The sequence below is a fragment of the Corvus brachyrhynchos genome, unplaced genomic scaffold (genome assembly GCF_000691975.1).
Source record: "Corvus brachyrhynchos isolate BGI_N302 unplaced genomic scaffold, ASM69197v1 scaffold162, whole genome shotgun sequence".
Taxonomy (NCBI): domain Eukaryota; kingdom Metazoa; phylum Chordata; class Aves; order Passeriformes; family Corvidae; genus Corvus; species Corvus brachyrhynchos.
The window spans coordinates 7,091,289-7,102,619 of record NW_008236696.1 but is presented as its reverse complement, the minus strand read 5'-3'; the positions used below and the strand labels follow the sequence as shown (position 1 = coordinate 7,102,619).

The following is an 11,331-nucleotide window of genomic DNA, read 5'->3' as shown; positions in this document are numbered from 1 at the left end:
CTCTGAGCAAGCAATGTTTCAGTCACCAAAAACAAAGCATTGAAAATTACCAAAGCAATCTCAAAGATCTTGAATTATTACAAGAGAACCTGAGGTGGAAGCACAGAAAGCCTCACAGATTATTACAGTCATCTGCTGGACTATAAATTTCTACCTTAAGTTGATTCCTTGTTGTGTGTGTGTTATTTCAGTACGTTTCCTGTAACTACATCGAATTTAGAGCAATGCTAAATTAAAAAAAAAAAATTAAAGTTCAAAAAACCTGGCTGATTCTGCATGAAGCATTAGTATCAATAGCTGACACAGCAGAGCTGGAGGGGAAAGAAAGCATGGAGCTACTGCTTGTTTCTCCTGAGATATAAAAGGTGTGTAAAGGCCTCAGACCTCACACGTTCCTCTACCTAGAAAGCCAACAAGTTTCAACATTACTGTCTCCTCATGTCAGTAGCAAAACACAGAACAAGGGGCATTTTAGATTATCTCAGCCTCCCTAACATTCCTCCTGCACAGCTCTAATTTGACCGTATTGATGTCTTCCTCAGAGGAGATAAAGTTGCCTTCCACAGAAAAATGCAAAGCAAAGGATAAAGACAGAAAGGACTGTAATTAAAGTCAGATTTTTTTTCTGCTCAGCAAGTAGGACTCTGTTCTGCAAGTTACTGTCTATACCTTTATACCAAATCACCTCTGATCTGCCTCCCACCATTGGAATTCAAAGCCAGTAAATGATGACTTTCTCGCATAATCGTTACACTTGGGGTTTTAACCAACTGAATACTAACCTCTAAAATGAAAGCTCAGTTATGAGTGTGCCTATATGCCTGATTTCATACACTGCTGTTATTTGACTCACCTAGAGTATTATGTGGCTGAAATCTTCAGACTAGTTTTTGGGAGTATGTGGCAAGCCTGAATTGGTGAGATCCAAACCTAACCATAGGGAACTTGCCTTAGAGTGTGCTGCTCACAGCACAGTACAGGCTATGGCAAGAAAGAGCCATTAATTAGGCAGCACCAATCCCACGGGTTTAACTCTGTTCCTCTCTACATCACATGTTCTGAACTGTCAAATTCAGGGATAATTATTTCCGCCTCCCCTTTGTCTTTTGGGTACAGCAGCTAATGGACAGACACTGATGGCAGCTTATATCTTACAGTAGAATATCTCTACTGATGAGCATGGCTCTCCTGAGGTAGTGTTTTGGAACAGCAGTCTCCAACAGAACTAAAGATCGCGTTCACGCTGTGTCACAGATTAGTGACTTTCAATGCAGCATCTTTCCTTCCTGAAAGCCTCTCTGCCCATTCCTTAGCCTGGCACAGAAACTAAGGACACAGCCATGCAAGGTGCTTAACAGCTTCTGCCTCAGTGAAGGTAGAAAGAGTTTAAGGCACTTAGAATTGAGTCCCTAAAATAATTGATTGGCACAATAAACGGTAGTGATTGATCAAGCACATCCTAATGCCATCTTTGTAATTCCTATATTACAATCACCACCACCAAAGAAGGTGTTTCAGTTGGTCACTGCAAGGTAATTTCAGGCTCCTCTACTGTACTCTGCTTCCAAAACATTAGGGCATAAGCCAGCACCAATATTACAAATTAGATGGCAGCATACGTTAGGAATTTGCTGTAACTCCAGCCCTCAGTGACTAGCACAGCTTCAAGTGTAAACAAACAAAAGCTGCAATTTGCACCAACTGTTTACTTTGATTATAAATCAGGATTAGCTTTGCCAGTACAAATTATGCCTCCCTTTGTCTTCAAGAAAGCTGGCCGTAGAGAAGAGGAAGGGAAGCAATTTTTTTGTGTTAAATGATCTGTCTGATTGGATAGATCTTTTTAGCAGCTTTTACTTCTCCATCTATGACCAGGGATTTTACAGCATTTATTATATCACCCACCTTCCGACATTACTCAAACATAGATTTAGTCTGTATCCTCACTAGAAGTTAGGAAGACGGAGATTGATGTGCTGCTGCAAATGACAGCATGAATGCCAGTGAATGAGATCAAACAACTGGGCACTTTTTTGCCCTATTAATGTAAGTCGTGAAACTTCAATTCGGATTTGGGGTCGTTAAAGCAGAGTGCTTATGATTTTCTTGGCTGTATAAAAGCTGAGCATTCCAGATGAGATTCCAGCTCCCAAATAATTCCCAGCATGGATGGACTAATGAACAGTGAAAATAAACTGCTACTGGCTTTGCTTACCATACTAATGAAGAACTTCCTCATGGGATGCTGCTTTGCACAAGGGCTTGCACAGAGAGTGGGTTTGGAAGCCACAGGTGGGGACTCCCAACCCCAAGCATGGGACTCCCAATCAAGTGTGAGTCTGAAGCTTTCCCACTACCATCTTTGTTGTGTTTTTCTTCCAGTTGCTCCATCTGGAAGTCTTGCTTGTTTTTGCCATCTGACATTTCAACAGCCTGAAAATAAGCAAAACAACTCCTCTAAACAACCAAAATGTTTGATCAGATCCTTTATATAAATGAAATGCTAGTGTATGCCAGGCATCTGAACTTGGTAAAAATAAATGAGTGCTTCAAACCCACTATTGTTCTCAAGGTCCCTGACCTTCAAAACATCATTCTATTCTATTTGTAAACAACACAGACATGACAGAACATGTGAATACCACTTCACCCTTTGGTAACAGTATCTATCCCAAGACCTCAAAGTGTTCTGCAAATATTAGCTAAGCTTCTTATACCTCTAAAGAACTCCTACTCTTCTACAAATATTAGCTGAATCTCAACCTGCACCACTCAGCTCATAGGAGACTAGTGCTGTTCTCCAAGTTCAGAAAGGTTGAATACTGTGGTGAAGGTTATTCAAGAGTTTGTAAAATACTCAGGCAACAAGTTTATAAGTCTTCTAAGTATGCCTGGACTTCTAGAAGTTTGTCCAGAGTATCATCCAAACCTGTATGCTGCTTTTGGCAACTCTAATAATGTCAGACCCAAATCTAAACCAATCCAGATTTCACTTGAACAAGAAAAAGCAACCAGGAAAACCAAAACACTGTTTTAACCATACATCTTCCCACTACCTTTCCAAGTCCCATAGTCATTTATCCTTTTGTGTACACCCAGACTAAACCAAGGAATAGGAGGCCTCAACCTGCATTTAGCAAGGAACCAAACGAGGCACAGTGGCCGGGAGCAGCGCACACCACCCAGTTCAACGCTGCGGGGATGAACGCAAGTTGAACTCAGCCAGGTTTCAGGCAAAGAGCAGCTCAGCACAGCTGCACTGGTACAGCTGGAATGGTTCCTAACCACAGATGCAGAAACACAAAGATAAGGCCATAGTAACTTCCATATGGTAAACAGCCTGAACTTCCTAGGAGGGCTCACTGGAGGCAATTCATTTCCAAGGCACAGAAAACGTGCTTGGCTTTGACTCATTGTCTCTCTTTTGCATCTTTTGCAAAACTGGTCATGGACATTTATGTAATGGAAGTTTTCAACACATCTTGTTAAAGTGCATCACTCCAAACTGAAGCTTACATTGATTTTGATTCCCTCTGGACTATGATTCCATCGGAGGGTAGGGACACCTTCCCTCTGTGTTGTTTTGGTCACCCAGACTTCCCAAGCAGCTCATCTACTTCAGTATTAACACAAGAAACTGGTAACAACAAATCTAGGAGCTCAGACCCTGCACACTGCAGAGTTGAAATACATAAAAAATTTCCAACTCTGCTTTCACTGGCTGTACATGACAATTTATTCCACCAGAGAATCAGTTATCTTCCTAAAGAAGGGATACTACTCTCTAGTAACATAAAATTTTACTCAGTCTAAGATAAATACAATGCCCAGTCTATAATTACAGATAACGTGTAAGGTTGGAGTTTTTCCTCCAGAATTTTCTCTTCTATATTTTATACAGTCTTCAATTGCACTGAACCTAAGTTGAAAGAGCTATTGATGACACAGGAGAAAGCAGTCAGTACGAGGTTAAAATTCTCCAGAGGTTACTTTTCTGTTGGCCAGAAGGGGCCAGTCTACGCAGGTGTTGGCTTTTGGCCTTTTTACAACATATTGTTGACTCTTGGAGTGCACTGTGACCACTACACAACACCAATAATGAATATTCTGAGAGCCTTCTAAGCACTCTAGGAGCAAAATGAGAAGGTCAATGAACAGCTTCATGACAGCCTGGTTCCCTCGGGATGGAAAAGTATTTGTTACTACAGTGCACTCAAAGCCACAGGTAAAATGCAGAGCAAAAAGTGAGAGCTAGGAGCCTGAACCAGCCAGACAAATTCAGAAAGGAAACAAAACCTGCATCATTACCTTGGGGCTGGGTGGGAAGGGTCAACACAAGTGAAGTGATGGATTGTATCCCTGAGTGTCTGCAGCCCAGGACTGGGTACCTTTCTGGGGGTAGAACAGAGGTCCCCACTTTGGGCAGAAGGGGAACCATGCAGATTTTGGTGGCTTCACTTACAGAGTTGATCAAACTAGAGCAGCCCATTTCAGCCTTCAAAGTGGGGAAGAAAAAAAAACCCAAGAGAGGCCTGACACACGCTTTCCTTATTCTGTGATTCAAACTGCTAGAAGGAGGAGAGAGTTCTCCAATCAATAGAAGTGATTTTTCAATCAGCAGAACTGGCACACAGGCCAAAAGGGTTGAGGAACACTTCTGCTCTTTGTAAGAGTCCTGCAGGATTCTCTCTTCCAAGAGGTCTGCTGGAGGTCCTGCTCAGGCTGGTGCTGTGCTCACTTCCCAGGCACTGTTGGCTATTCTGGGCCCTACTCCCATCACTGCACCACCAATGTCATGAATCTGGGTATGTGGCTAAACACTGCACCCTGAACATGGTTACCAGTCTTCAGGCTCCCCAAGGCTTGAAATGCTTCTGAGGCAAGACAGTGGGGAAGAGCCTCACAATCCTGGAGAATTTCCTTTTCTTCAAAAGCAGGTTAGGAAAGTGAATCTGCCTCCTGTCTCAATAGGCTCCTCCAACTTTTCCCTGGCTAAAGAGCTGCTCTCAAATGTCTTCTTGGCCAGTATGATGGCAAGTGTTCATCTACTTGTGCTGCCCTACTGTAAATGGTATAGCTGAGTGCCCAGCTAGAATTACCCTGGCACAAGGCACAGGGAGAAGGACAGATAAGCTGATTGCTCTATTGCTCCCTTCTCATTGCACAGAGCCCCAGAGTCTCCCCTGTGTGACTCCCTGAGCTGAACTGGCTCTGCAGGCTCCAAACTTGCCAGGTGAGTCCCTCCACCCTCCCGTGCCCACAGGTTACAACCAGCAGTGCCAAGAGTCCCCTGTACCATGGGCAGATTCCCGTTCTGCAGAATACTCTATAAATGTAAGCTAAGACACTCCCTGCCCTGAAACACTTTATGTTTCAGCAAAAAAGAAAAACAAAAGATAACAAAAAAAGGGATGGCCTTAACAAGAGAATACAGTTAATCCAAAACCCTGGTCTTTTACTGCAGAGCAATGCACAGCTTACCACCAGTGCTGCCAGCGGTGTTTGTGACAGACCAGTGGAGTCACAACACACCTGATGTGTCTGGTGCTTCCCATGGGCATGTGTACATTCAGAGAGAGCTTGGAGCTAGGAAACCTCATCTTTGATGTTGGGTATCAGGATGAACAGGAGATCTGCTTTCAAAACGGTGTCTTCATACCTATCCACTTATGTCACACCAGAGACTGCTCTTGAAGCAAGAGCAATTGCATAACATTCTCATCTTCACTTTCCTGCTGCCCATCCAGCCAGCCAGGAGGAGGTCACATCCCCTCTAAAATTTCTCTGCTTTGCAGCTCACTCCTACTTATTTCAGAAGAGCTGCCAGTGTTACATTCTTTTCATAGAACCCCAGGGAAGTTCTAACCTCAAAATTAAGCAAAGTCCTTTGAATATTTTCCAATTAACCTAAGATTGACACTAATGCTTTTCTCTTCATGTTTCCACTATTTGAACTGGATTTCTCCTGCACGCCTCAGTTTCCAGGCCTTTTGGACCATCAAAGATCTAAGTTATTCCTTTCCTAAAGATTACTCTGGTTTTAAAACCAAGAGACCCTTTTCTGCTAAGTTTGCTCTAGGTTGTGTCATTTAGTGAAAGAGATCAGAGAAGCCTCTCGCCAGCAAAAATCCAGGGAAGATATCAATGAAGAGACAGCATGGCAGTTTTCTCATACACTAGCAATGAGGGCAAGTTAACACTGCTGAAAGCCTTCAGGGTTGCATTCTGCTCCCAGTCTCACAGCATAAAATATCCAGAGAAACAGAGATGACAGAGGGCTAGTTCTGTGTGTCTAGAGCCACACAGAGAGTGTCTAGAGCAGAGAGCATGTCTAGAGCAGAGAGCATAAGGACAATGCCATAAAAAAGTCAGCATTCAGGCAAGAGGCTGGAGGTAGCAGGCACTGTCCCACTCTGGGGCTTGCAGAAGCATGTTGGCCTTCAGGGGCCTGCAGGCACCACAGCTCGTTAGCCAAACTTTCTCTGAGTTAATGGTGATGCCAAAACACAGGAACCTTTCATTTGGCTAAAAAAGCAGTTCTGCCAGCAAAATTGCAGGCAGCTTCTGTGCAACCTGGAACAGAGGGAGGAGAAGGCTTCTCTTAAGAGGAGTAAGAAGGCTTACTCCAACACGGAATGAAGGAGCAGCACTGCCCACAGACACACAGCATGCAGGGAGCAGCCCAGCACTTTAGAGACAAAGTGTTTATGTCCTTTGTCGCTCGTTGTTGCTTAGGTAAGGCACATCTAAAAGCTATTAGGCAGATTGCCAACGTGTCCCAACTGCAGAGGTGGGGAGTTCCTAAGCACTTTCTGTCCATTAGCTTGCAAATGTCCCCTTGAAGATGGTAAAATATTGTTGCCCACACTTTATAGAAAGGAATAGCGAGGCACAGAGGGCCAAGTATCCCAGTTCTCACTCTGTACTTTCTAAACCATAAACAACAGTAATTCTTCCCACAGTTACTGGAAACAACAGGATCTTTCAGAAAAAGGGAAGCTGCCCCTTGCCTGGAACCAAGTAGCCAAGATCAGCTGGAGGTAGCAGCCTGCAGCCTATGCAGTGCCTGACATGGTTTTAACCCTAAGAACTTTTCCTCCAGCACATCTCTGGGGTCTTTTTCTGTACTCACAGAAACATTCTGTGCTCTGTATGCTCAAGGAGTTCACCTTCAATAAATAATCTGAACAAAGGGAGTTAGTGCTGGCACAGTTGCATGGGTTACTTCAGGGACAGTTTGCAGCAATGACAAACTCACCTTTGCTGGTGGCTACCTTCCTGGGAAGGAATCCAGTCCCCCAAAGAGGAACACTCAGTAATATCAGGAGACAAGAGCAATTTCATCCCCATTAGTTAATATCAAACATAAAGGACACATTCCAGTACATAGCAAGCAGTCTTTGTCTCCTTGACAGACAGTTAAGGAAGATCTGGGGTTTAGAATCCTTAAATGACAAAACAGAAATATGTAAAAAGGAACATTTTTTCAGACTAATTGTAGGATAGCATTACTCAGACAGCATCAGGTTACTACCTGGAAAAATCCTGGGTCAGAGGCATATTATTGACCCAATCCAGAAAGCAAGCAGAGCGTCCCATGGGCAGTACTGATGAGGACGTTGAGCAAAGTGGCCAACAGCATCCTTTCTGGTTTCAATAAAATAAAGTGTCATTCATTCTTCCTGTTGTGGAAAAAAACCAGAGAAAACAAAGTGTCATTCTGAAGGAAGAGCGTAAGAGCGGACTTCTTTGTCTTGGGTCAATGGACCAGCCTGAAGCTGTGCAGAGATTGCTGTTTAGTCTGCAGGTGTACTACAATAGGCTTCAGCAGCAAAGGCACACCTTCCCAGCACTGAAGTTAAGAGGATGAAGGAAAAGATGCATTCACCTCACAGTCCTTGAGAAATGATTGCATCCCTATGGAAACATGGCAAAAGGAAAATGAAACTTAGTAAGAGTCATGAACTTCTACAAGAGCAGCAGTCAGCTTGTCTATGAATGCACGTTTCCAGCTGGGCTAGCCCAAAGCTGATGGCAGAGATCAGGCTCATCCAGTAACTCCTCAGGCCCTCCATGGCACACAGCTGTGCTAGAACCAGCCCTGGGACAACAGCCTGCCTTCACTTGGGCCAGGTCAGAAAAGAGAAGCTGGTGGAGGGTACATGTAAGGATGGTGGATGTTCACAGAGCAGGGGTAAGGGAACCAGACAAGTCCTGTCTGACTTTGGCTCTCCCATAGATGCTCTGCATGGCCTTTTAACAAACATCTCCCTCACCTTCCCTTCTCTGCAAAGTCCTTTGTTTCTCCACGTGGAAAAAACTCAGGAATAAAAACTTTCCCCTCTACCATGAGCCAAATACACCAGTGATAGCAAAGCATATAATGGAAGTTATGCTGCCTAGAAGAGGCAAAAGTTCTCCCTTAAGATCCCCACCACCCCCGTGTTCCTGTGACATTTTCTGGTTCCTGGCAAAACCTGGATCAGAAAACAACTTCACTGCTAAATAAGTGCTAGTAGAAATAAGTAAACAGCCTTGCACTCTGTCATATTCCCTGAAAGACTGAGCACGCCAGCAAAGGCAGCACAGACTCTCACAGCAGTAAATAACCAAGCAGGCAGAGCAAACAAACTTTTAAAACCCCATATGTCAGAAAATCTCTCTGGAATGAAGAGGTGAAAACAGTTTCAGCAGAAAGGAGGAAGTTTTCACCTCTTCCTTTCTCCCCACTTCCCCAGCCCTTCCTTCCCTTGTTTACTTTGTTTCCCTGTTTTAAACCAAGTAAGAAAAGCTTTGGTATTTGTGGAACTGGGCTCTTTCTGTTTAACTCCAGCTGTGCCCACAGCCCACATACTGGTTTGGTAAAATTTGCCCAGTCTGACAAAGTGGTTTCTCAAGCTTGAAATAAAACCATAGTGATTTTTACACTACTAAAATGAATGGCCCTTGACAGGGCTAGCAATTATCTATGAATTCCAAAGAAAAGGCTTGTTGCATGGCACAGCAACATGCTCAGCACAGCACTGTGGCAGAGGGATGCAGGGGCTTTCTGTGCTTTTGCTCTGGCATTTCAGCCTCTTTAGAAATATGACAGTGCTGGGAGATCCACAGCAAAAAAAAAAAAAAACCAAAAAAACCCAAAAAAACAACAACAACAACAAAACAAAAACAAAAAACCAAAAAGAAACCCCCAAACATCCCACAGGAAAACAGCTCAGAGGATTTTTACCTGTCACAGGCATGGGGTTGGAAGGACTTCTTTGCTAGTCTCTGGTCAAGGAAGAAGCAGCACCCGAATTCAGAGGAAAAGCTCTTGCCAGGAGCACCAACCATAGGGCTCCTTGTGGAAGGGGACTGCTGTCATGATCCCCACCACGAGATATCTGTACCTCTTTCTTAATGGGGAATACTTGCATACATAGACCCAGAAATAAAGAAGAAAGCAATTGGTTTCCTTATATTTGATTTAGGAGTGTCTGCTTGGGGATCTAACACCCAGCTGTTATCAGAGACGCTCTGTGGCCTGCAACTGTGTTATCAGGTATCAGAGAGCCCCTTGGGCAGGGACTGTGGGAACAGATGCTGACCTCAGCCAGGCAGCAGGAAAACAAACCTCAGCACAAAAGGGCAGGACGCCACGAAATAAGACTCCTTGAGAAAGGAAACAAGGAGAAACCAAAGCTGAAATCTTGATGCTTCTAGGAGAAATGGAGAGGGATAACTGAACAGGATGAGACATGGCCAGCACAGGGTTGCACAAGGACAGGTTGAGGGTCTGAGCAGTGCCAGCAGGCTGGGCCAGCTGGGGAAGGAGAAGCAACACCACTGCTGCAACCAAGGGCTGCTTCCAGCGCGGCAAGCAAAACCTGTGAGTGCCAGCCACGCTGCTGCTTTGTTTGTCTGCTCACTGAGGTCTGGCAGACAGACTCTCCCTTCCATGTGTGCCTGGTCAGTGCCCAGCACAGCACCAAGGGCCTCTCAGTCCCGCTTGAAGGGAGAGAACAAACCTTTGCCCTGGATGAGACCAAAACAGGGAAGGTAGGTGGCCAGCCCATCCTGCTTTCATGTCTTTTCAGACTGAACATTTCGGAAGGAAAGTTTGCCTCAGATTGAGCCTCTGTCTGGGATTAATTCAGCTCAAATTTGTAGTCACCACAGGCAGCAGGGGAAGCTGCAATAGCTATTAGAGAACAAGCCAAAGAAGTAAAAGCAAGCAGAGACAAAGAATAACCCTTGCCCTCCCCCCCAAAACAGAGAGGAGGCACAGGGATCCAAATTAAAAAGCAACTACTAGTGGCTAGTGCTAGCAAATCACTGTGGGCTGGCCAGAGCCTGGGTGCCAGCAAGCAGCTCTGGCACAGGAGTGTGGCACACCCTGCTCTGGTGTCCAGGCGCCAGCCAAGCAGTCCAGAGCTGACTGGGAAGGCCAGTGGAGCTGGGAGCTGCTGTGAACTGCAACAAAGGGGAAAAGGGAGAGGAGCCCTGCCCCTGCTTCCCACCGCTGCTCTGCCAGAGGGAAGCAAGCCAGCTCACCTCCTGATATTGCTGCTGGCCAGGTGCCTCCAAGCTGTTGGTATTGGTCATTCTTTGGCTGGGGGATCTGAGTGGCCAAGATACCCAGAAAGATCAAACTGTGAAAAGAAACGAGGTCATTGCACAGTGGAGATAGGAAAAAAGAGAGGTGAGACAGGTCAGCAGCCGGCAGTAGCACCCAGGATGGCTGAGATCCTCGCAGACCTTGTAGGCATAGGCACCACTGCCAGAACCTCAAGGAGACAGCAATCCTGTACCTGAAGGCTGGAGGTGGCATCCCCATCTGCTGCCCCATGCACCGCGCAGCAGCGCCGGGCGCCCGCGGTCCCTCCCCGCACGGCATCGCCCTTCGGACGGGAGGTGGCAGCAGATGGCCACCGACAGCATCTCCCGGGGACGCCCCAATACCCGCGGGAGAAACCCTCCCGGCTCCCAGCGACTGGGCAGGGAGGGCAGGAGGTGCTCCCCAAGAGCATCCCTCCTCCCGGGATGCGCCGTCTCCCCCCTCGTGCCCGCTGGCTCCGAGCCCCCATCCGATTCCGCACACGCCACACCCTGGAAGTGCTTTGCCACAAGTTGAGTTGTTTTAAAAACAGCCTTTATCGAGAAAACAGATGGCAGGAGCTAGGAAGCTCTGATTATTATTGATTAATGCAGAATTACAGTTGGCAGTAGGATATACGGGGAGCAGCAGAAATGAGTGCAGATATTAACCAAGGGAAGGGGCGGGGCGGGGGAAGAATCATGGAGGAAAAGGAATCATAGAATAATTCAGGTTGGAAAGGACCTCTGAGGTCA

At 45.7% G+C, this 11,331-nt stretch overlaps 1 long non-coding RNA gene across 2 annotated transcripts in view; it reads right to left on the bottom strand.

The window, feature by feature from the left end:
• LOC108444885 overlaps nt 1-10,719 on the bottom strand; it is a 63,121-nt gene extending 52,402 nt beyond the window's left edge. For both annotated transcript variants that reach the window (XR_001859604.1, XR_001859603.1), the window contains exons 1-3: nt 10,534-10,719; nt 7,535-7,682; nt 2,216-2,433 (exon numbers count right to left, since the gene is read on the bottom strand). This is a non-coding gene — a long non-coding RNA (uncharacterized LOC108444885). The remainder of the gene's footprint in view (nt 1-2,215; nt 2,434-7,534; nt 7,683-10,533) is intronic.
• Nucleotides 10,720-11,331: the final 612 nt, after the last annotated feature.